This window comes from Amblyomma mixtum, chromosome 3 (genome assembly GCF_055824585.1).
Source record: "Amblyomma mixtum isolate Tamu chromosome 3, ASM5582458v1, whole genome shotgun sequence".
Lineage (NCBI taxonomy): Eukaryota > Metazoa > Arthropoda > Arachnida > Ixodida > Ixodidae > Amblyomma > Amblyomma mixtum.
The window spans coordinates 334357400-334381859 of NC_143014.1; the positions used below are offsets into that span (position 1 = coordinate 334357400).

Here is a 24460-nt window from a genome sequence, read left to right on the forward strand (position 1 = left end):
ACAATGCATGACAATACAATACGTCAGGAGACACAATTGCTCCTTAAGACAGCAGATGTTAAAGTTCAAATCCGCTTCGCGTGAAATCCCTTCACCACCAATTTGGCGTTCCGAGGACCCATAAAATAGCAGTTTTCAGTTCTGTTTATGCAAATATGGCAAATCCTACGGGACATTAAAGTGCCTGAAGCGCGTTTTGCAAGCGATTCTCATTCTCTCTCTTCGAATGTCTTTCTTTCATGGTGGTGGTGGTGAAAACTTTTAATTGATGAAATAAAGTTTGGGAGCCACAGAGTGGCCCCGCTACATGGTCGGCGTCCCTAGTCCGGGACACCGCATAACGAGGCCCCGTCTCTCGCCCGTTTCACCAGAGCCCTTTGGGACTCAGGCAAGGAGCAGTTGAGGAGGGCAGTCTCCCATGCCTCTCTGGAAGGGGTATGGAAAGGGGGGAGGTGGGGATTTTGAGTACATGCCCACACCATGAGGAAGATATCACAGGTCTCCCCACAGTGCGGGCATCGCCCATCCGTGTTAGGATCGTAATGTTTTATGATTGCAGGACAGAGTAGAGCACCTGTCTTCAGGCGCCTTAAAGTGCGCTCCTCCGTCTTACTCAGCCCCTTTTCAGGAGCCAGGAAAAGGCGGTGGTTGTCGCTATAATGCGTTATTATATCTTTGAATCGCAGCAGCGACTGGTTAGTCTCCTAGCCAGAAGAGCTGGAATGAGGAGCCCGGTGAATAAGCGCTCGGGCAGCCGCGTCAGCGGCCTCATTACCTCGTAAGCCCTGGTGGCCAGGAGCCCAAATGATTCTTTTCGGTGTTGGATCAGTGGCAGTCCGTCTTAGAATGCAAGCAGCTAAGGGGGAGATCTCCCCTGCCAAGTAATGATCACATGCTTTTCGGGAGTCCGTGATGATGATTCTCGAATTGGCGTGGGCGGCAGCAAGCGCTATCCCTACTTACTCGGCTCGCATTGAATTCGGTGCTCGAAAGGAGAGTCCATCAACGTGCATTTCCTGGTGAACGACAGCGGCCGTGTAAAATCCTGTGGGCGATGGTCCTTCTACGTCTACATAATATACACCGGGTCGGGAGCCGTGTTGTCTCTCAAGAGCCCGAGCCCGCGCTTCTCGTCTGTTTTCGTGCATGTCGGTGTCCATGTTACGGGGGAGCGGGGAGACCCAGAGCATATGGCGCCACAGTACTGGGATACGCTCCGCCTCCTCTGGAGTGCAGTCGTGTTGGATGTGTAAGCGGTTTAGCAGGCGGCGCCCAGGGGCCGTCTGCATGAGCCGCTTGTAGTGATTCACGAGGTGGGCCTCCCGCAGCTCCTGGTAGGAGTTTAGCACCCCCAATGCCTTGAGTTTGGCATTAGAGGTAGCCACCGGGAGATCCAGGGCTCGCTTTGTTGCCTTGCGGATGATGGCGTCTATTCGCGCCTCGTCCTGCTTAGTAGTGCGGAGATATGGCACGGCGTAGAGGATCCGGCTAGTCACGAAGGCGTAGACGAGCCGAAGCGCGTCCCTGCCCTGCAGACTGCCCCGCTTGTTGCAAACGCGGCGGATCATGCGCCCTACCTGTTCGCCTACTCTCTTGAGTTTCACAATAGTGGAGTCCGGTCTGAGTCAATGGTGAATGAAAAGGCCCAGGATACGGAGCTCCCCCACCTCTCTAACAGTACCCCCTGATAGAGAGATGCGAATTGCTGTCCTATCCTTTGGGTTCGCTCTGACATGCAGAAGCTCTGATTCGCTGGAGCACACTGGAGCCCACAGTCAATAGCATACGCATCGACTATGGAAGCGGCCTGCTGAAGGCGGTCCTCCATGTCCCCAAGGCTCCCCTCAGTGGTCGGCACTGATAGTAGCTGGAGCCTACACCAGCAGGATTGACGGAGTGCCTGTAACGCGCATAATCGGTGGCCAGTATTTTGTCCAAGTGCTTCTTCTCTTTGCCATGCACTCTTGAAACGACTTCCCTTTAATCGAGTGCAGTTAACTAGCAGTCTCTGTGATGAGGAAAAAAAAACACGAAGGTAGTCAAACAATTGAAGGACTGTGCCAAGTAGAGTTTTCCTGGTGCATTTCAGGATTTGGTCGCAGTAGCCACGTGATTCGTATTTAACTCCTTGTGGTGTGATCGGCACATAAACAGTAGGCATAAATAGTTTGAAATGCGAGGTCTTTGCTGGCTACAGTGTCACGAGGAAAGAAAAAGATCAAACAAAATTAAGCGCAATCTTGAGCGGGAGTCTCTTAGCAAAATATTTGCAATGAAAATATCCCTCAACCGGCAAGTAACGCACGACGTCAGTCATAACCGGAATCAAAAATGTTTTAGTTTTTTCTAATTGCATTTTATTCGCTCTAAGTCTTATACTGCACTGGTGACGGAATTAGGCTGATCAAGCAAGGGAAGCCAGCAAAACACGTTTAATACTGCTGTTGTTGGAAATGTCTTCACCTGCCTAGAAAGACGAAAAACTTACCCCCGAATGCAGAAATCTAACTTCACTCGAACTTGTATCGCGCTTGGACTTGACTACGGTAAGTCGACGTGAAGCATCAAGTCGACTTCAGGACCCCCAAGTTTGGTTTCGTGTTTCATAGACGCTCAACCTGATTGCTTCGTCAAGTGAAGCGCGTGCTTGAACGCGAGGGCGCATTGCTCGTCTGGGAAAGAGAGTATTCAACATTCTATTATAATAACGCAAGTTTTACTCGTATAAAACAGCGCGTTTCGTTCAGCAATAATAAACAGGCACTAGGTGTGAGTGACTTCTGCAGAAAAATGCTAACAATAAAACCACATTTCAGTGCTACCGGCCGCTTGCGCTCGAATGACGTCTTTGGTTGGCAACGTGTCCCACATTGAGCCAATTCTAGTTGAGCCATAGCCAGTTTTTTCTACGTTGTTTCTTTTCTGTTCACGTTTGCCTACCAGCAAGGCTTGTTTACCTACGTTATCCACGTGAGCAGAAATCGCGAAATGTCGCAACACTCTCAAGACTCGGGCTGTCAGCGGAGACCAGCGCCTCGCTTCACATTTGAAGAAAAGGAGCTGGTAACGGCGCTGGTGAAGGCACATCAGCACATACTTCAGTGCAAAAAAACGGATGCGTCTTTGCTGGCGAAAAAAAAGCGAGACATGGAAAGAAATTGCCAGAATTTTTAATAGCAACCACGGGGTGACCCGACGCGACCCTCACCAGCTTAAAAAATGCTGGAACAACATGAAGCAAAAATAAAAGGAGGAGGATGCGAGGAAACGGAGAGATTGCCATCAGACAGGTGAGCGCAGCTTTCAGGCCGTTTACAAACGCTTGTTCCTGCATGTTTCGTGTGCCATGGATAAGGGCGCGATTATTCTACTTGGTCTTCGTAAGCAGCGTGTGCTGGAATGCATAGTTTTAGGAACGGTATAATAAGGCGTAAATTGGCGCGTAATCACGCTTCCCGCGAAGTGCACTCTGCTTCATTTACGAATGCAGATAAATGCAGCCTGCTTTAATCGTGTAAATAATGCGCAAGCAGTATCCTGTACAGCCTCCTTGATTCATAAAAACTACGGAGAATGTTTACTACACTCGAGCCAGTGCGAAAGCACAGATTTCTGCTACATAGAAGACGACGATGAGCGGGCAATACCATGCGATGGAGCGTTCGCGTCAGGCCGGCAGCGAACAGACAACGGACGATTCGTACCGCTGACCTAGTTCAGACGACGTCAACACTGGCGAACTTTATGTTCATGAGGAAACTTGCTGCGCGATTGAGAGTTGATTGGTACTATTGAAAATCCGGAAGGCTGTGCATAGAGTAACCTACCTTTACTCGTTCATGACACTATTGGGACTAGTGGCACAAAAATGGAGCGAAAACAACACCGGGCGCAATGATGTGCCTTCAGTTGCTTTTGTATGGGACTTCATGAACAAAACAGTATTTGAATGCCACATTTTACATCTATTAAAACTAGGTTTACTGTGTGCTATATGTTTTTGTTTTCTTTTCACGGGGAGGGCCAGCAGAGTGCGCAATAAGCCCGCAAAGTGAACAAGTGCTGGCTGTTGCCAGCCACATTTCAACGCGTGCTGGCAATCAAACAGACTCGGACAGGGGCATTGGCCTCTTGCCAGTGGCAAGTTTGCCTGTAGTTAGGCTCTTGCAGCCAATTGTCGATGGACCAGGCGACATGGAATTCCACTATGCAGGTAGGGCACTTTGCATGGCAGTGTGCACTGTTGCAAGTGACGCTGCTTCGATTTTTTTATTGCCTTTAATCTACTGTGAGGATTATAGGGTTCAGCTACAGCAAATTATAAAAATCTCATTTAATACAACACTGTTGCAAGCTGCTGTACACGGGGTTGGCTGAATGTTTGTGCAGATCAAGGCTGCATTGGTTGACAATGCAAATGGATGACCTGCTCCAAGCTGCATCTTGTTGGACAGCACTCCGAAGGCATTCTGTCTTGGTGGTGCGCATGCATGTAAGTGGTATGCTGTTTTTCTGTAGTGAAAGGAGGCGAGTCAACCGTCGGGCACTGATGTAGCAACCTTGTTCCGTGCTGCAACCTGAACTGCATTCATTATGACATTTTCACCAGCTTATTTCGTGTTTTTGAGCCCGGCTGGGCATTCCGGCATCTCTTTAAACGAATGTCAACTTTCATGCAGTTCCATTATGCATGCACTCCACATACATTTTCATATTTGTGTGCACTTGTACATGGTAGTACTTGAGGGATAAGCTAACAACATTCTCGTTCTGAATAATATTGCAGCTTGCCTCTGTGCAATGCTCGAAATACTTTCGGAATCTGACTGCTAGTGTGAAGCAAATTGTGTTTTGCATTGCAGAGGTTTTACTTGAGGAGTGTTTTCTGTAGCCCTGAATTTGGTGGCCTAACAACGTGCTTATTAGTGCAGACTGAAAAGTAGCACTAGTGGCAGCAGTGTGTACACAAACTGTGCAGTAATATTTATGGAGGTAGCATCAACAATAAAAATTTGTGGCACAACACAGCATTGAATTGTCACTTGTGCATACTTTATTTGTACAATGCACTATATTAGATAAACAGAAAGGAAATTGTAATACTAGCTACAGGAATGGCACTGCCAATGTAATACAACCACAGTGCAACAGTTTACAGTGACTTTGATTCAGGACTCCTATAATGAGACGCGAGAAATAGCAGCTTTGTAGAGTAGCTTACACACACCCATTATAGGCTGTGCCACAGGCTGCAGTGTTCTTCACTTTTCTTGTATGCCCCACCTTAGCATTGGTATCGCATATATGTGGCTAAGGAGGTTGAAAGTAATTATAAGGAAACGATTGTAAAAAACACAGGACAAAAGGGAGAAACACACAAATTATCAGAAATGTACTAAAATTAAAAAATAATGAAATCCACTGAAAGAACAAAAAGGTGCAGGCACAGAATGAAAGAATAACCACATGTGTAAAAACTCTGGGCCAGCACGACTATATTAGCATATTAGCAGAAAAAACACAAAAGTGAGGCCATGAGGCATAGCTCAGAGCGAATTGCGAAGAATATAACAGACCAAAACAGAACACCTAAACCATGGCCCAAAGATGCAATGGCAGTTATTTGGTGCTGAAAAAGGCAACTGATGCCTCACTTACTTCTAAGGAACATTATAAAGGTTTCGTTATAATTTCTGTTTACTAAGTGACCCAACAGTTCGCACTATTGAGGTAGGAGGGTAATGTATTGTTAGCTTAGATTTATTTTCCCACTAATTTTTACTTTTTGTTTATTACAGAGGAAGACTGGGAAGCTCCTCCTGTTGACGAGGAGCAGCCATCAACGGCTCCTGTTGGCCCAAGTGCGGCAGCTCCAGAAGCAACTCAGCAGGAGAGCGGTGCATTTTATACACCTGTGGAACCTACCGATGCTCCCAGCACAGCTGCAGTTGCTTCTGGAGCTGACGCTTGCACTGCTGCTGAAGCAGTGGCCACTGGCGATGGTGGCAGGGCGCCGAGAGGGCGGATGGCCCTTTTGGAGAGGTCTCTGGCCGACGAAAATGATGTCAGAGCCTATCTACTTCGAGAAGAACATGCGGTGCGCCTCCAGCTGATGCGGGAGGACCACCAAAGTCTTCTCGAAGAACGAAGAGAGAAAAAAGTTCTAGATATTCAGGAAAAAGAACTAAAAATTGAGATTCTCCAAATAGAAAAAGATATCAAACTGGAACAGCTTCGCAGGCTGCGAGAGGCACCAGAATAAAACAGTGCCTACAAGTGAAAGAAACTGGAATGTTGTCTGAATGCTTGCACGAATAGTATGTGGCAAATCCACATAACGTCACTTCATTGGCACCCGTATGGTTTTAAGTACATGACTCAGTGGGAGGCATGGTACTCCTCCTCCTGCTGCTATGGCTACATGGTGCTTGTGGGTCTTTGTATTCAAACAGTAATTAATTCGCGGAAGTATGCACTGCTGTATGCTACAAATCTGGCTGCTCTTGGAACGAAAATCCTCCCCTGGCACGGCTTGCAGAACCAATCGGTAGGGAAAATTCAGGCCACACTGGCAAAGGTTCCATGTATGAAGAGTCGCAACAATCTATGCTCATGGAAGAGTCAACACCATAAGTGCTCAAAGGCCAATACTGCTCTCTCCTAGTTCTATTATCTATGTTGTGTCGTCTAACCTAAGGCCTCCTACACAAGAACCTAAACCCTTAAAGAACGCGGTTCCTCCTATGCTCTCTACTAGGTTCGCCCAGAGCTCGAGTCAATGCAATGCCACTATGCTGAAGTAATTCAATCCTTGAAAACATGGGCACCACATTCCTGCGACAACCTTCACAAGGCACGGAAAAGACTTAAAAGAAGCATACGTCACCAAGCACTTGCTGATGGCACTCATGTTCTGCTATTTTGAACCCCCAAAGCCTGTAACAATTTCAAGAGATGCGAGTTCTCGTCGAGTGGAATCGGTACTATTCCAAGAAGGCGGGCGCAACTACAGCCAACGAGTACCTGCAGGTACAAGTAAAAAAAAACACTATGCTATGTGTTTGCATGTGAATAATTTCACTAAAACACTTCCAAGCTAGAACTAACTACCTAGTCATATCACCAACTGTTCATTGAACCACAAAACAAAATGTCGCAAACACTACAGGGGTCATAAATTTTTTTTCAGTGGTCCACCACGACTGTGACATAGGTCAAGGCAGCTAACAAACATCAGGTGCATTTGGCTCAAGAACAGACTGTTGAGTGCAACTACTTGCAGACAGATTGTGTAGCTTCTGCGAGAGCTACAGGAGTTCAGTGTACTACCATTACCTTTACACACGGAAATTCAAAATGCTCACGGGTCGCAAACTGTTTTTTGGCGCGTTTCACCATGACACAGCAATGCCTGCACTCCTCTTGGCACATATGCTGCCGTAGACTTTACTTCTTTCTCAGTGCTAGTTGCTGCCCGTTATGCACCTTTTTCGCAAGAGACGGAGCTAGAAGAGGTGTATGAATCATGTCGGGAAGCACATTGCAGACCAAAAGAATCAACCTTTTGCGCCATACCATGACAACTACCAACCAACTCCCACTTTGGACACAGACAAGAGAGAGTGACAATACACTACCAACCGCTCACGCATTAGTTCCCTGAAAAGAAGGCTCCAGTTTAACAGCTGAAGGATTGGCTGTTCTATACCATCTTCAATCCAAACCAAATAAAAACAATACATTAATCGTTTATTTTGAACTCTACACTAGCCAAAAATAAAAGTGCGCCATTTAATAGCTGATTCGTAACACGCATCCCTTGAAAAGGCAAAATACACAACTTTGAAGTGATAACACAAACTGATCTGCCCCACTGCGGTGGCTGAGTGATTATGGCACTCGGCTGCTCACCCAAAACACGTGGGTTTGATCCCAGCGAAATTCTAGGGGCCCGTGTACTGTGCGATGTCAGGGCACGTTGAAGAACCAAAAGTGGTCGAAATTCCCGGAGCCCTTCACTACGGCGTCTCTCATAGCCTAAGTCGCCTTGGGACATTAAAACCACCACAAACCAAACCAAACGTGTGTAAGCAAAGACACCGAGGCAGCAGTTCTTAAAACAATGAACTGAGCTCCACTAATATCCTCAGCAGCAGGGTCACAGACAAGAGCTTTTCTAGGCAGCCTCCACGTCCATGTAGTGACAAGAGTGGACGGACCCAGTGGTATTCATCTCCTGCAAGATAAATACAGCGTTCTTGAAAAATAGCATTTGAAACAGAACGCCATAGCAACAAATGCAGGACACTGAACTTGAAGAGTAGCACCCTGTTAGTGCAACAAGCTCGCAACTGAAAAGATTCCCAAGCTGAGAAATAATTGTAGCATTTCTTAGTTCCTGCACAAAAGTAGGGATATGGGTAGCATGAGGAGCTGTGCATTATAAACATGCTTGATTGAATATGCATGAGAGAATGTAGCGAATCGTGTATTTCTTACCTATGTGATTAGGATGTATCTTGGGGCCGAGCAAAAAAACAACAAATGAGGAAGAGACCAGCAAGACAGAGCGTGGAACTTCAACTGAGTTGATTACACAGGTGCGTCACATTTATACATCCATCTCAAAACTTAACAAACCACCATCACATGACACTGGTGCGTTGCCTTGTGCGGGACAGCATGTTATCCAGATATGCAAACTCTTTATCAAGTCAACCGAGGTTTTGCTTACACAAGAGCCAGATTCTTCCTTAATACATTAAGCTTCATACAATTCTCGACTCAGTTTAGATGCAAATTTTTTAGAGACTCGTTTCGTGGAACCGTGGCATGCAACCATGGCAGTGACAACAATGGTCGGCCACATGCCCATCCCCCCGCCAATGCGGCTACTCCTACGTGGTGCTCCTGAAGTTTTCAGTTTGTCCAATGTAGCTTTTGCCACTGGACAGGGGTATTCATGCGATAAACGACCCCGCTCATGCACGGGGCGAATCTGTCTGCGTGCTTAATACTACAATCTTCCTCGCAAAAGCTACAATGGACAAACTGGAATTTGTATAAACGTCAGACTTCAGGAGCACCACGCAGGAGTAGGCGCATTGGCGGCGGGTGGGCATGTGGCGAACTATTGTCGCCACTGCCGTGGTTGCCCGCCTCGTCTTAAAAAAATTGCGCCTCTCCCGTAACCGAGAGTAGAGTAAGCATGAAATGTTTACGGGCCTAACACAGGCTACATTGCTCGGCTTAAGCAGCTTGAAGGCCAAGCGGCCGGTCTTTTACATGCGTGAGTGTGGGACCGCAGCGCCATCCTTGGGGAGGGAGCGAAAGTTTTCCGCCGAAAGCCCTTCTCGCTCTCTTTCTCTAAGCGGCCTGCTCTCAAAGCCCCTAACAGATCACGTATGACAACAAAGTGCATTGTGGCATGTAGTTGCTTTTTCCACGCGTTATTAGAAATCGGAAATTATAATTCCGTGCATTATCAAATGCACAGCTCGACTGATATCTTGATAAACATTGAGAAGACACTGGCAGCAGTTATTTTTTGTGACTCGTTTGGAGAGCAACCGGCGCTTGTATGCCGGTCCCGTAGGAGGGCTTAGAGAGTCTCGTTGAATCTCGTTACGTCTCGTACGGTGCCCGGATGTTCACGTTTCAGAGCCCGGATGAGTTGAATTCAATGCCCGGATGATGGCTCTCGGTCTCGGCGTGACGTCACCACAATGCCGACAACGTTAGCTAAAGGCATTTCATACTTAAAAGTTTGCATTTAAAGTAAGTAGAGAAGCGTACGAAGCCTACTGTATTAAGAAGGAATCCAGCTCTTGTGTCAGCAAAACCTCCATGCACTTGTGTGGTCAATAGTTTGCATGTCTGGATAATTTGCTGTACCGTACACGGCAGCACAACAGTGTCATGTGATGGTCGCTTGTTAGGTTAGTTTGTGATTGCGATGAATGTATAAATCTGACGCACCTGTGTAATAAACTCAGTTGAAGTGCCACGCTCTGTCTTGTTGGTCTCTTCTTCGTCCGCTGTCTTTTTGCACTGTCCCAAGATACATTCTAATAATAGTCGCCAACTAGCCCGCCTTTCTCTGTTACATTTACCTAAGTGAAGCTCTTCTGGATGAGCACCCGTCGTGCCTGCATTCCTGACAAGCTGTCGGTGACAGCATCAGCAGGTGGCAGGTGCTGTGGCCGCCTTGCTGCTGTCGTGCTGGTGCGGTTGAGTGGGGCACTCTGGGCGGGAGCAGTCTGAATAGGAGGCTGCGGCTCCTTCCTCGAGCACGCGAAGTTATGCAGTGCTGCACAGGCAGCAATGATTACTGCAGCATGTTTCGACTTGTGCTGGAGCCCCATATCCAAACAAGGGAAGCGGCGCTTCCAGACACCGAATGCTCGCCCGACCACATTACGGGTCTTGATGTGGGCTTTCTGGTACTTGCATGGATAAAGAAATATTGAGTTGGTGTAATGCAACAGCTAGAAAGTGTGGTCGAACTTTGTGATGATGATCAGTTTTTTGGAGCAAGGGCAGCTACAGCCAAAGAGCGCCAAAAACAAGGTCTTTGTCTGGCTGAGGTTAAAATATGTACACGTGTTAAAAGCAAAACAGGGGGTATAGGGCCTAAAAGAGTAGTGAGTATGCGCATGATTATAGTGCGTCCGGAGGGTGTAAGTCAGGTGGAATGGCCTTAAGTGATGTATAGCGCCAAAAAATTGTGGTAAGAATTGCGGTATGTAAAATGTGAAGCCAGGTAGCCTCAACCACAGTACTCTATCCAGCAAGATGGGCAAGGAATCTGACAGTTAAGGCTAAGCTTAGCCTTCTGCTCAGCAATGAGGAAGGGCTGAGGTTATTTGGAATAAGGGATAACTTGTAAAAAGCCTATATGAGCTAAAAATTTAAGAACCATATCGAAAGAAAACATGCAGTCATCACCTAAGAATAAAGAGGGGTGCATTGGTATTTGGAATGTGTATAGTTCTGGAAAGTGCTGTCGTCTTTCTGTTTCCAATCTCGGGCATATGATTAATGTGTGGACAACTGAGATATGTGGTGGCACCAAACACCATCACCTTGAGACTCAAGGTGCCTCTGCGGGATGATTGAACTTTGTCATGTAATGACATTGGCAACATATTAACTAACCTTCCTTGCGGCGAATTTGCTGGGCCAGGGTCTGACAGCGGTGTCATGTGGAAAGGGTGGCATGCGTAGCCAGCATCCCCCAGCAGGACTCCAGGCATCCGACTTTCCTCGTAGAGTACCCGCAGGCGGGAATTGTCGAATATCCGACTGTCATGGACGGAGCCTGGCCAGTCGGCAACAACGTCAAAGAACTGCAGCTGGGGTCCGCTGACAGCCTGTACAAAACCAGCAATAAGACCAATCAGCAAAAGCAAGCAGACACATGGCGCCTTCTATTTCTTCAACTCGTAATGTAACTGTTGATACGACAGCCTATCGCTAAGAACGCGCAGTTCTGAACACTCGCGAAACCCGCTTTCATGCGCACCCAAGAAAAAAAAAAGTAATAACGACGTACAGTGTTTCTGTTCATGGAGAACGATGCTACATTATAACGCAGTATTTTCTTCAAAAGAAAATGCTCGACCTCGTTCGCATATTCCAAAGAGACATATTTCCCTATCTGCCAGCGCTCGACGCGAGCATACTTTTGTTTTCGAAGTTTTTTAACGTCCCAAAGCGATTCAGCCTAGGAGAGACGCCGTAGTGACGCCGTAGCGGGATTGAACCCTCGTCTTTCAGGCAAGCATGCTTGTGATTGCAGTACGTTCGTAGCACCGCGGGGATAGAAGAAAAATGACAGCACGTGCACTGCACGAATGAATAGGCGTGAGCTGAACAGTCGTAACTGTTCAGAGAACTTCAATTTTCATTGCTCACCTGCACATTGATGGAGAAATAGCCCTTGCGGTTTCGGTACACTTCCGCATCTGCGCCTCCAGGGCTGTTGATGCGGACATGGGTGCAATCAATGCAGCCGGTTAAACCAGGAAATTCGGCGATATAATAAAAGTCCCGCATCAGATTTCCCAGCTGCGAGACGGCTGGAAACTGCACAAACATCGGGCGCAAGTGCTGGGCAATCAGCAAGGTGACCATGTCAACTGCGCGGCACACCGTAGACTGCGAGATCCGCACCAGATCCCCCGTCACAGTTTGAAACGTGCCGGGCCCGTAAAATCTTAGCGCCAGGAGCAGCTGCAGCATCGGAGGCACCGGCTGTCCCCTGTTGTCGGGACTTTCGCGCAGAGGCAACAAGGTGAGGAGCTCCCGCACGGCGCTCTTCGAGAAGCGATAGCGGGCGAGGAACCGCTCGTCGTTGTACAGCTCCATGGGGTTACCCCGATCGCATAAAGCTGGCCGGGGGATCTTCGTCAACCAATGAGCCTCCGAAAACGCAACGTCCATGGCGTGGCACGCGAACTCGAACGCAGCTACTCTCCGCGCGACGTCCGTTCGGTAGGCGGCCATGTTGGAAAGAACTACGAAGTCAGCGTCAAGCTAGCCCCTAAGCCGACTTGAAAGTTTGGACCAAATGAGATCGAGCCAAGTCGATCGCATGTCGCCTTTCAAGTCGAGTTTGGTTTATGAAACAGGATGGAGCTGCCTTTAGACCGATGGAAGTCAAGTTCGAGTGAAGTTAGATTTCTGCATTCGGGGGTTAGAGTGGGCTTGGCGGCACTGGCACGAACAGAATGAACAATTCACTTCTCACCCTCCTCCAGGTGCTGGCCTATTCTGCACAAGTTCTACCGGAACATGGTGTCGTCAACGTAGCGTGGAATACGGCATTCCTTTGCGCCGCACAAGAAACACGAGCCGCTGCAACAAGCTCTGACGAATGGCAATGGACCGGCAACCGCTGCGTCGGCACAGCACCAGGAGCATCGACATTATCGGCGGAGGCGTTTTCGTTCAACCTGCCTGTCCCTGATTTCAGCAGTGGGCTTGGCGGCACCGGCGCGAACAGAATGAACAATTCACTTGTCACCGTTCTCCAGGTTAGTGAAAAACGTTAGTACAGCAGTATTAGGGACGATTGTCCTGGCTTGCTAGTGCTGCCGAGCCCACATGCCCTCTTGTCTATTGCTGTTGAGTGTTGCGATGTCATTTCTAGCATTCTGCTGTGTTGTGGCGATATTGAAACGAACCCGGGGCCCGATACGGCGGCTTTGTTGCAAACTATTCTTGACGGTCAAAACGAAATCAAGGCGGATATATCAGAAATGAAGCAAAAGCTGTCTAACATGGAAACGGTGGTATCTCATGTGAGTGAATTGGCTAAAAGGCTTGAGGAGTCTGAGGAAGAACTGGTTTGGTTTGGTTTGGTTTATTGGGGTTTAACGTCCCAAAGCGACTGAGGCTATGAGAGACGCCGTAGTGGAGGGCTCCGGAAATTTCGACCACCTGGGGTTCTTTAACGTGCACTGACATCGCACAGTACACAGGCCTCGAATTTCTCTTCCAAAGAAATTCGGCCGCCGCAGCCGGGATCGAACCCGCGTCTTTCGGGATAGCAGCCGAGCACCATAGCCACTGAGCCACCGCGGCGGCTCTGAGGAAGAACTATCTAGTTTGCGTGCAAGCATGGATAACATGTTGAGAAAGATCGACGACCTCGAGAATCGTTCTCGTCGAAACAATGTTGTCGTTCACGGTATTCGTGAGGCTCCAGATGAAACGTACGAACAGCTAAAAACCAGTGTAGTAAGCGGTGTTTTTCATGAAAAACTGGGCGTTTCCGTGGCGATAGGATAGGACGGCCAAGCACAGAGCGTCTCAGGCCTGTAATTGTGCGTTTTGGCAACTACAATGAAAATGTAGAAGTACTTAAAAATACCAAGAAGTTGAGGGATACAAATTTTTCCGTTCACGAAGATTTCTCAAGTATCGTCAGGAACAGAAGGCAAAAGCTTTGGAAGAGTGCTGCAGATAGCCGAAACAACGGACAAAAAGTGGCTTTAATTTTTGATAAGCTGAAAATAGATGGGGTCACGTATGCTTGGAATGACGTTACAAGCGAACGTTATCAGGTTCATCAGCCGCTATCAAATGCTTCCACGTCTGCCCGAGAGAGAGCTTCTACGCCTACCCGGAGGAGTGCTTCTCCATCTGTTCAAGACTGACAGGCAAGCGGAAATGAATGTCATATACTAAACATAAATGCACGCAGTCTTGTTAATAAGACAGAGGAGCTGGAGCACGTTTTATTAGAACACCAACCTGATGTCGCAGTTGTCACGGAAACTTGGCTTCACCCTGATATCTTGGATACGGAGATATGCCCCCTGGGTACGGCGTTATCAGATTTGACAGCAGCAGCCTAGGGGGAGGCGTAGCTATTTTCATTGACAATACGATACAGCACACGGTTATTTCAGGCCCTCATAACATCGAATCCGCTTTTTGCCGAGTCTATCGCGGAACACATGAAATTTTAATTGGCGCTCTGTATCGTCCTCCGGGCGCAACTTCAGACGTCATTGATGCATTGAACGACTTTCTACACCACTTGCGAATTCAAAACAAAAACGCGATAATCGCGGAGGATTTTAACGTCGCGGATGTGAAATGGGATGAAATGATGGCGGGCCAACGTGAACGAGAGGCAGCGCTCGGTCTTCTAGATTTGTGCTTTTCTCATGGGCTTCAGCAGGTAGTACGAGAGTACACAAGAGTACAGGGTAACAGCAACTCAGTTTTAGACCTTATTTTTCTAATTCAAGGTCTTTTGTCACAGCCGGTGGAGGTAGAAGTGTTACCTGGTCTTTCCGATCATTGTTTGGTTAGTATGAAATTGTCCTTTGCTTCTGTTCGAAAGAAGACGATTGAAGTGTCATCTTAGACATTTTAATAGGGCAGACGACATCGCCGTACTTGACGAGCTAGATTACTGCTTTTGGCCCGTTTGAAGAACTAAGCTGTAACGAATCAGTAACTGTTAATGAACTATGGTTAGAATTCAAATCTTTAGTCCATAGGTGCATAACTCGTTATGTGCCACTGGTCACAAAAAAGAAACGTGCATGCAGTCCTTGGATAACAAGGAACATTATTCAACTAAAAAGAAAAATCGGCAGGCGTAGGAAAAAGTACCGACGCACACTCGATCCGGCTGCGTTGAGTGACGTGCTAGCTCTAAGTAGTAATCTGAGGTCACACATAAAAGAATCTAAATTTAAGTTTTATAACTTTACATTGAAAAAATTTCTACGAAAATCACCTCAAAAGTTTTGGAGACACTTGGCAGTACCAAAGAAAAAAGTCGCGGAGATAAGCGCAGAGAGCGGCCCTATAAGTGATAAGACTGAAATGTGCGATCTTTTCAATAGATACTTTGCAAGTGTTTTCAGTGAAGACGATAACAAGCGAGCGGATACTAGGTTCGCTGTTGAAACACGCGTAACTGACGACATAAGCTTATCGATAGAAGGCGTACTGAATTTATTGTTGAGCGCCGCCGCGGTGGCTCAGCGGTTATGGTGGTCGGCTGCTGACCCAAAAGACGCGGGTTTGATCCCGACCGCGGCGGCTAGAATTTCTTTGGAGGAGAAATTCTAGAGGCCCGTGTACTGTGCGATGGCAGTGCACGTTAAGAACCCCAGGTGGTCGAAATTTCTGGAGCCCTCCACTATGGCGTCTCTCATAGCCTTAGTCGCTTTGGGACGTTAAACCCCATAAACCAAACCAAACCTTATTGTTGAGCCTAAAAACATCAAAATCAATAGGTCCTGATGATATTCATGATCTGTAATCGCAGAATGGTCAGCTAGATACCTCGTACTAGTTTTTAGGAAGTCACTATCAACAAGCACGGTTCCCGATGATTGGAAAACTAGCAAAGTAGTTCCTATTCTCAAGACTGGAGATCTTGAGAATAGACTGGAGTGTAGTGGTTGTTTTACAACCATACACAACAATTCTAGACAAAAACATTTTTGAGCGAGAAAACTTTTATGAGGGCAGTCTCTTCAGATAATGTAATATATCCATAAAACAATCAATATATCCGCAGATCAGCAAACGGTAGTCTAGCATTTTTTTCTAATAACATTTTTGCTAAGGTGAAATACGTTCCCCCATTGGATTTCTATGGCAGTCTTAACTCTTTGATGCGATCGATGGAAACACTTTAAAAGAAAAAATTTGCTACATATCAGAACACTGGACCACTGCCTTCAATATTTACATAAAAGCACCTTACAATTTTTCAATTTTAAAAATTTTTGTTCGAAAATGTTGGACTTCGTTGGCTCCCGCCCCTCTTTACCGTCTCTTTCTGCGTTGTTCCTTTTTCTTCGAAGCCTTAATGTGGCGTTTGCGCGCAGTTTTTTTATCATTTTTGTGCCTTCACGTGAGCCTCCGCATTTCGTACTCGCCGCGGACACTTTCTTGACAAAAACCACTTCGCCTTCCCTGCTAAAGTTCGAATTAAGGACGAGCGCTCTAATCTGGTCATGCTTTTCTCTCCCAGCAGCCAGCGCCGTGTAATGCCAAGCGTCCCTATTAGCTGCGTCCCGTGTCCAGTGTCACACTGGTGCCACAGTCAAGTCTGGTAGTTAGGCAAAGGTGTGCTATGTTTTGCAATCTACTAAATTTTGTCCGTTACTGTACAAGTTGTTCTGCATGATTCGGTATCCCAGTTAAATTCTTTCCTTCGCCGAAACCTAGAGGTTCTAGAATACCATACGCATACTTCCTTGAACTCAACCAAAAACACTTGCCCTGGAGTTGTTTTCAGTGCAATTCGTGAGACACACGCTGTTTAACATTACGTTTCGCCAATTCGTGACTAATAGTCTGTCCAAGAAGTTTAGGGGAATCTCTCAAGGTGGAGTAGACTTGTAATGGGTACATATAAAAGCGATATAGAGCTTTGTCTGAAATTCGCACTGTTTCGTGGATACAACCAGAACCTGGGCACACCTCCTGGCCTGGGCAGTCGCTCTACCCCCTGAGCTAAGCAGGGCGGCTAGTGGGTGGCAGGACGAGGCTGAATTGATTCGGCTCGCATTGTGGTACAATTCCTGAAGCAGGAAGAATTTTTCTTCAACATCGAAGCTTCCACGAAACCTTATAGCTTTTCTTTGTGACCATGCCGCTGCGCTTGGGCGGATGCTGATGAGTTAGTACTTTGTTATTATGCACAATAACTCGTTTTTTAAGAACGAAAAATAATTTCGGCTCCTTATAGCTACGCTTTGCCCCACACAAAATTGAGATATTCCAGCTTCGCCAATTTTGCGCTGGGCCTCCTTCAGATCCAAAGGCAGCGCTACAATCTACGTTCTGTGTGAAGAGAATTCTCTCTGCTATCCGGCAGGAAGGTCATCCTTAACTGGCACTCTGCCTAGAACATCTTCCCCGCAATGGCTTTATTCTCGTTAACGCAGCCTAACATGCTGGACTATTCAAAGAAAAAAGAAAACAGGGCAGTGTACCACACACAACGGAGACATTGTTGGGGATCATCACACACATTTATTTGCGATAAAAGATTAAACGAACATTACACATTACACATTACACGACTGCTTGCGCGCGCAGGTCTGTGCAGGCCATGCTGGTGACGATCTCACGGCAAGGCACTCCCGCCAGCGCGCGCAAGCAGTGGTCCTCGACAAACGCCGAGCTTGAGGCACCCTTCACGCCGGGGAGTCAAATGCGCAGCCGCCCAAAGGATTGGCGGCTGACGGAGAGGCCGGGCAGCCTGTCTCGTGTCGCAGCCCCGACGAACCACCAGCGGCCGGCCGCAACCGCGCGTCCCCCAGGCACGCAAGGACGCACTGAGCGCGCCGAGTGCACGCGGGCTGTAGTGTCCCGGAATCGAACCTGCGGCCGCATTCCGTGGTCACAGTTGAAGCTAGGCTCTGGGCAACTTCTGTGCTGCTCCGCAGAGCCAGAGTGCGACTAAGTTGCTATGAACAGCACGCTTGACGGCTGGTTAGGAAAGAAAAAAGTGCTCAGAAAACACCTATATGATCAAATGGGTGGAAACAATTGCCAATACTGAATTTCACTTTTCCTCCACGAATAAGAGCGCGACCAATGACGAAACTAGCAGCATAAAGAGAAATACTGCGTGCCAGGGATGCCATGACTTAGAGTGACAGAGACTGGTTCAAAGTGCAAATGTTTAACACTGCTCGTCAGTAGTACCAGCGACCAGGTAAGCTAGAACTATCTAGGTAGCCAGAAGAGTTAATGCGGGAATATGGGAAGAGGGTATCAACTTGAATGACGAAGTTAAAAAGCTGTAGATCTGGCGCCATGTGAAAGTCAAGTGGCTATTGATCTTCGGGTTGACAGTAAACATCTGCAGCATGCCTGAAGTTGGGCTAGTTGGCCCATCGCATCAATGCATCAATGCAGAACAGCGCTGGTACAGTTAAACAAGGAAACCCAGGCTAAGCGCTCCTTAGTAATACAAATCTAAATTTAGGCTAAGGTAGCATGCATGCTCGTCAAAACTTCCAACGGGAAGAAACTTGTGCGCGCACTACGCTATCTGCGAATGCACTTCAGCGTTTGATAAGTGCAAGGCTTTACAAAAAATAAAGAACACCAGGCGAGGAAAATCTTTGAGGTGGTCTTCAACAACAAGACAAACCGTCAGTGTGTTTTAAGTGGCACGATGCATTGTTCGACCAAGAAATTCGGTACCGAAAAGCTCAGCACGCGGATCTAAACGAGCCATTTAAGCCGATGACAAGCAACCACAGCTGAGAGCTCGGGAAAGGGGTCGTACAAGTTTCATTCTACTATTCCTCATCATTATGATGTTTTATTTTGATCTTCTAGCGAGAGCTACATGTCCGTATTCTCCCCGTTTCGCTGTAGTCGGTGGCCACACCGCGAGCTGAGCCGTTGCCTGGCAACCGCCGCAGCTGGCAGCGCTGCTCGCCGCGCCATGGTATGATGTCAGAGGAGGAGCAGGTGAAATCGCGTTGCAACAACAGAGGAGGAGCCGGAGTTGCATCGTGTATATAGGAGGGTCGGCTCGGAGGGATTCGTCAGCAGGTATGAAAAGTAAGTCGGAGAGACAGAAAGAAGCCAGGCTTCGTCATCGGAACGAAACCAAGAGGAGGCAGCGAGCCAAGGAGGCGGAGGAAGAACGAGCCGCATGCCTCGAGAAGTGTCGTAAGTACGAAGCGGCCAGACCAGTGGGTTCAGATGAGGATGCTTCGTAGTCTAGTTCGGCATCTCGTGCCTGGGTCGCATTTGTGGCAACTGAGAAACAACAAGATGAAGACATTGAAAATAAATGCGTTACTCTTTAAAAATGTCTACACTCTAATGCAACCATAACTTAACGATATGTAACAATAAAACAATCACTGAGACGTGCCAAGCTAAACGATAAAGATGTAACCATAAAGATAACCAAGTTAAACGATAAAGATGTAAGCATAAAGATAGCCAAGCTAAGCAATAAGATTAACCGTACCTCTCGCTACGCACATCCAGGCATAACTAAGCTAAGCCAGAGACAATTTTTTTATTTATTTGCAGTAGTTTTGACATATTGCTGGCTATCGCGGATCCCTAAACACCGTTCTGGAATTTTCCCACTCACTGATTATTGAATAATTTCAGCATTCTTTCGAATTTTGACCGCCATAGCTACAGTGTATTGTTATGTGTCAATATCCGGCATGAGCCACCAAGCCATTATTACAATGAAAGCGAATGTTCGGACGATCATGCGATGTATGTGACCTTTCCCTGCATAAAAATTTCAATCATCCGGTGCTTCGACCTGCCTCTTCCTTGCTGCCTGACACCTTGGCTGCTTTCCCTTTATACCAGCAAAACTCAGCGCCGTCGTGAGGTATATTTGCTGAAAACCTCGCTGGCTTCATGGGCGCTGTCATCATCTCCACGGCCTTCGCTACCTGCCTCCATTGAGCCGATGCTTTTATTGCTGCTTCGTCAGCTGAACTGTGCGTCGTGAGTATGAACACGGCTGTACTGGTCTTACGTGCTCCCGTGACACACCTTCCCGCAAAGCTATCAAGGCTCAGTGATGGACACTGGGTTGCAGACGACATTACGGATGAGAGGAATTTGTTATACAATGAAAACACCAGCCATGGTCCGTGTATTTTACGTTGCTTTTAAGGTACCCGCTTGCCCCTTTGCAGTGCCACAGTTATCGGGTAAGGGCCTAAAAACGGGAAGAGGTACAGTCAAGAGCGAGACAATACTTACTTCCGAACAGATACAAGACTACATAAACTCCCTGTTAGTAACGCATTCCAAGGCGGCCTTGACTGAGGCAATGCCTGATGCACCTAGTTTTGGCGCAAAAGTCCATTCCCAGCAACGTAAACAAAGCACACACGTAAAAAATCCCTTGTCACTAATTTATTGCAGAGTTAAATTGTATTTGCAAAGGAAAAATCAACTTTAGTATTAGGCATGAAGGCGCCAGCAGTGGAGCGACTCTGAGCTGCTGGCCGATGTCACGTGCTTGTAATAAATATTTAAACGAGACCTTGCATCGCTGCTTTGGGTGCCGCGCTTAAAGGTCTCTTTGTAGTCGAAGTTAACTAGTCCGTAGAGTTAAGTGTTGCCGATCAAATATCATACTTCGGTGGCGTCGATAGGCATTGAAAACGGCTGTGTTGTAATATGAGCATCGGCTTTCGTGATCATTGGTTAAATGTGCATAAAGTGGGCCCATGTGCCCGTGGTATATAGAGGAAAGGAACTAGAAGGCAATCGCGTTGCTTTACCATCAGCTAGGTTAATAAATGGCATATACAATAAACCACACTGCTCGAAGTAACTCTTAGGAAACCGACCAGTTATGGATTAGTTTTCGGTTCAGTAATCCACACAGAACTGCGAAAGCAAAATCATTTACAGCGTTATGAATCCCTTCCAATAAAATCAGAGGGGAGACTGAACTCCGCCATAAGGGTGCCACACGATAGCGTTAATAGAGTAATGCCGATATATGCGGAATAGGTCCTTATATACTTTATATTCATCGATCGCTAGGCGCCCTCATACTGCTCTTGGCGCAGTGGTGAAGTGCTAAGCGATGGCAGGTGCGGCCACCGGTGGGGCTTCGGCGACCAATGTTGCTCTTCGCGAGCAAACTGCAGCGGCCAATCATTAATTTAACTGGCAACTCTCCAGATGGGCAGTTTGCTCACTATCCGATGGGTAAGCTGCGACGACGTCACCAGGTCACGTGACCGAGGTGGCCCACCTTCCACCTACGAGGCCCGCCTGAGTGAGACACCTAGGATGCTTCTCTGGGGATTTTCCGTGGATTTATCGCGCACGGAAACGACTCCGGCGACGACGTCGCCTTTTCGAAGACACTGGCTCATTAACCGTTAACCACGCACAGTGCACAAGTTAAAAGCTTGTTCAGTGGGTTTGAGAGAACCAAATAAAATTTATTTCGCATCTATCACTGGGAGCTAGTGTAGGCAGCTGGCAGCGCCAAGAGGTGCGTGACGCCCGGGAAAGCGCATCGCTTACCGCCCAGTCGACGTCCCAGCGGGGGATGGTCCCCAGTTTGGCGCAGACGAGGACCGGCGGAGACGCCGAGAAGGGCGTCGACAGCGTCTCGTCAGCTGTCGACGCTGTCGACGCCCTTCTCAGCGTCTCGTCCAGCTGCAGGGTGGACGGCGGCACGAGGCAGACGCAGCAGCGGGACTCCTGCACACACAGACAGCGGCCCATTCACGCCGTTGGGTTCTTTTCCTACCTGCCAACCATTGGACTTGAGTTCGTCGTGATATGTAAAAACAGCGGAACGGGTTGTGAACGAAGCGCTCCTTACACTGTCGACTTGCTGCCGCGAGTTCATTGTTCGGCGGGTGACAAACCTCTCAATCCCTGTTTCAGTGCTTCCCGAATAATTCACAAAGAATGCATGTATTACACAAAGCGTAACCAGATCTAAGGAGGAGGAGGAGGAAGAACATTTATTTTCGCCGAATATGGCGCGGCAGCCACCTCCGGGTCCGCACGCAGGCATCCGGGGAGGCAGTCTGTCGCACCGCGGCCGGAGTACATCCGATCCCGTCTAGGAGAAGAGGACTTCAGCCTCGGCCGCCAGGCGGACGGTGAAGCGCTGAGATTTTATGCGAAGCATAATACTAGAGCTACACTACAGCCCGTCGAGCGCGGCGGTGGAGCTACCATTGACCTTTAGCGTGACCACGTGACACCACGTGACAACATGACGTCACAGCAGAGGAGAGATGGGCTGCCGGCTCGCGCGGTCGGCCGCGGCGGTGGAGGCTCCACATCAGAGGCGCGGCGGCTGACCACGTGACAACATGACGTCACAGCAGAGGAGAGATGGGCTGCCGGCTCGCGCGGTCGGCCGCGGCGGTGGCGGCTCCACATCAGAGGCGCTGCAGCTGACCACGTGACGCTACAGCAGCGGTATAAAGCTGAGCTTGCCTCGCTCTCCGGGCACTTACGAGGCGGCCAGGTGTTGGGATGCCGCCTAGAAGCAGGGCTGATTTGAACGAGAAGCGAAAGCTTCAGCGTGCCACAGATACCGATGAAGAGCGGGATGAACGTCAACCAAGAAAAGCCATGTATTACCAAGCCTAGCCATCAATATGCTTCGCATCTGACTAGGCTTAACCTTAGCTAAGCCTCAGCGATTTTTTCGTCGGAGGTTCTCAGCATGGTCTCCCATTCATCGCTAGTTTTAATCGCGTTGCACCCTGGGGCATGAACGCATCTCTAAATTATGTGATCTAATGTTGCCACGTGGCCGCAAAATTTACAAATTTCGGTTTCTGCACCGTCCCTCTTCCGCCCTCTGGCACCCGTCCAACTCCTCAACAGGGGCGAGAAGAAATTTCGAGCTTGGAGTCTTCTCCAGTCGTACGACTCCTTTTTACTCAGGGATCTATCCGGTGGCGGATATATCCTCTGGTCTTTCTTCAGATTTTCGGTTACATCCCTAAACGTACCAATACATTATTTGCTTTTAGCTGATGTTGTGGAGGCGTCCGCAGCACCCCGAGGTAGCGAGGAGCGGGCGAGCATGTGGGCAGCCTCGTTGCCGGCGAGACCGGCGTGTGCTGGGGTCCAGATTATAGTCACACTTTCGGCGAGAGACGTCTCGTTCAGAATTTTGGCAGCAGAATTGCTCACTCTACCCTTACTAAAATTCCTAACCGCCGCTTTGCTATTGCTGACGACGTGTTTCACGCCTAGTCGTGCAATGGCAATGGCCATTGCAATCTCCTCCGCCTCTAACGGCGGTAGATCTCGGTTTCTTTCGATTCCTATGGCGATCCCGGTGTCTAATAGGGCGACTGAGGTTACGCCGGCTTCTTTCCCGATTGGTGCATCGGTGTAGGTGACCGATCCCGGCGGGAGTTTGTCCAGTTTGTTGGCGAGGTGCTTGGCTCTGCTTTTCCTCCTCCCCTCGTCGCGTACGGGGTGCATGTTCTTCGGTATGGGCGACACGTATAGATGCTTTCTGATTTCTCGATCTATGTTTTCCCTGACACTTTCGTCTTCCCCGGGCGCTAGTAGGTTTACCCAGTCGAGGATTTGTCTACCTTCCGTCGTTCCTGCGAGTCGCTCTCTCTGGGATATCCTGACTGTCTCAGCCAGCTCTTCCACTCATTATGCAACCCCATTTTCTCTAGAATGTCGTTACAAGTAGTTATGGGGAGCCCTAGAACGCACTTCGTGCATCTCTTAATTATGGTGTTTATTTCCCGTTCTTCGCTCTTGTTGACATTTAGGAATGGAGTCGCGTAGCAGATTCTGCTCGTGACAAAAGCCTATACGAGTCTGAATTTACTAGCCTCCGTGAGACCACTCCTTCTGTTGCACGTCTTCTTAAAAACTCTGACTACGAGCTCCGCCTGGTTTTTTAATTTCTTAATCAGGGTTTTCATACTATCCCTACGGTTGATAATCATACCTAATTTCATCTACTCTCGGAACCTCGTTCCCGTTGACTTTAATTTTGGTACCTGGAGTTATCTTCCCGCTACTGCTGGTCATTACCAGGAGCTCCGATTTTTTTGACGAACAGCATAGACCTACGTCCTCTGCGTGTTTGCTGATTATATCTGCTGCCTCTTGGAGCCTGGATGTGATGGACGAGTCGTTTCCTTCGCAGATCCAGACGGTCACATCGTCCGCGTAGATGCTTTGTTTTAAGTCATCGAGATGCCCAAGCTTACGGGGGAGCTTCCTCATTACGATGTTAAAAAAGAAGGGCGAGTGCACAGCCCCCTGCGGAGTGCCTCTATTGCCCAACGGGAACTCCTCCGATGTTAAGCCCTGAAAGCTGATGATCGCCGTCCTATCTCGCAGGAATGATCTAATGTAGTTGTAGGTTCTTTCGCCTACTCCTAGCTCAGCGAGCCCGTCGATAATGGCGTCGTCGCTGACGTTGTCGAAAGCTTTCTTGAGATCT

At 48.2% G+C, this 24460-nt stretch overlaps 2 pseudogenes; one reads left to right on the top strand and one right to left on the bottom strand.

Moving 5' to 3' along the window:
* Positions 1-320: 320 nt before the first annotated feature.
* On the bottom strand, positions 321-24255 carry LOC149356018 (uncharacterized; annotated as a pseudogene).
* LOC149356019 (uncharacterized) lies at positions 3233-6262 on the top strand (annotated as a pseudogene).
* Positions 24256-24460: the final 205 nt, after the last annotated feature.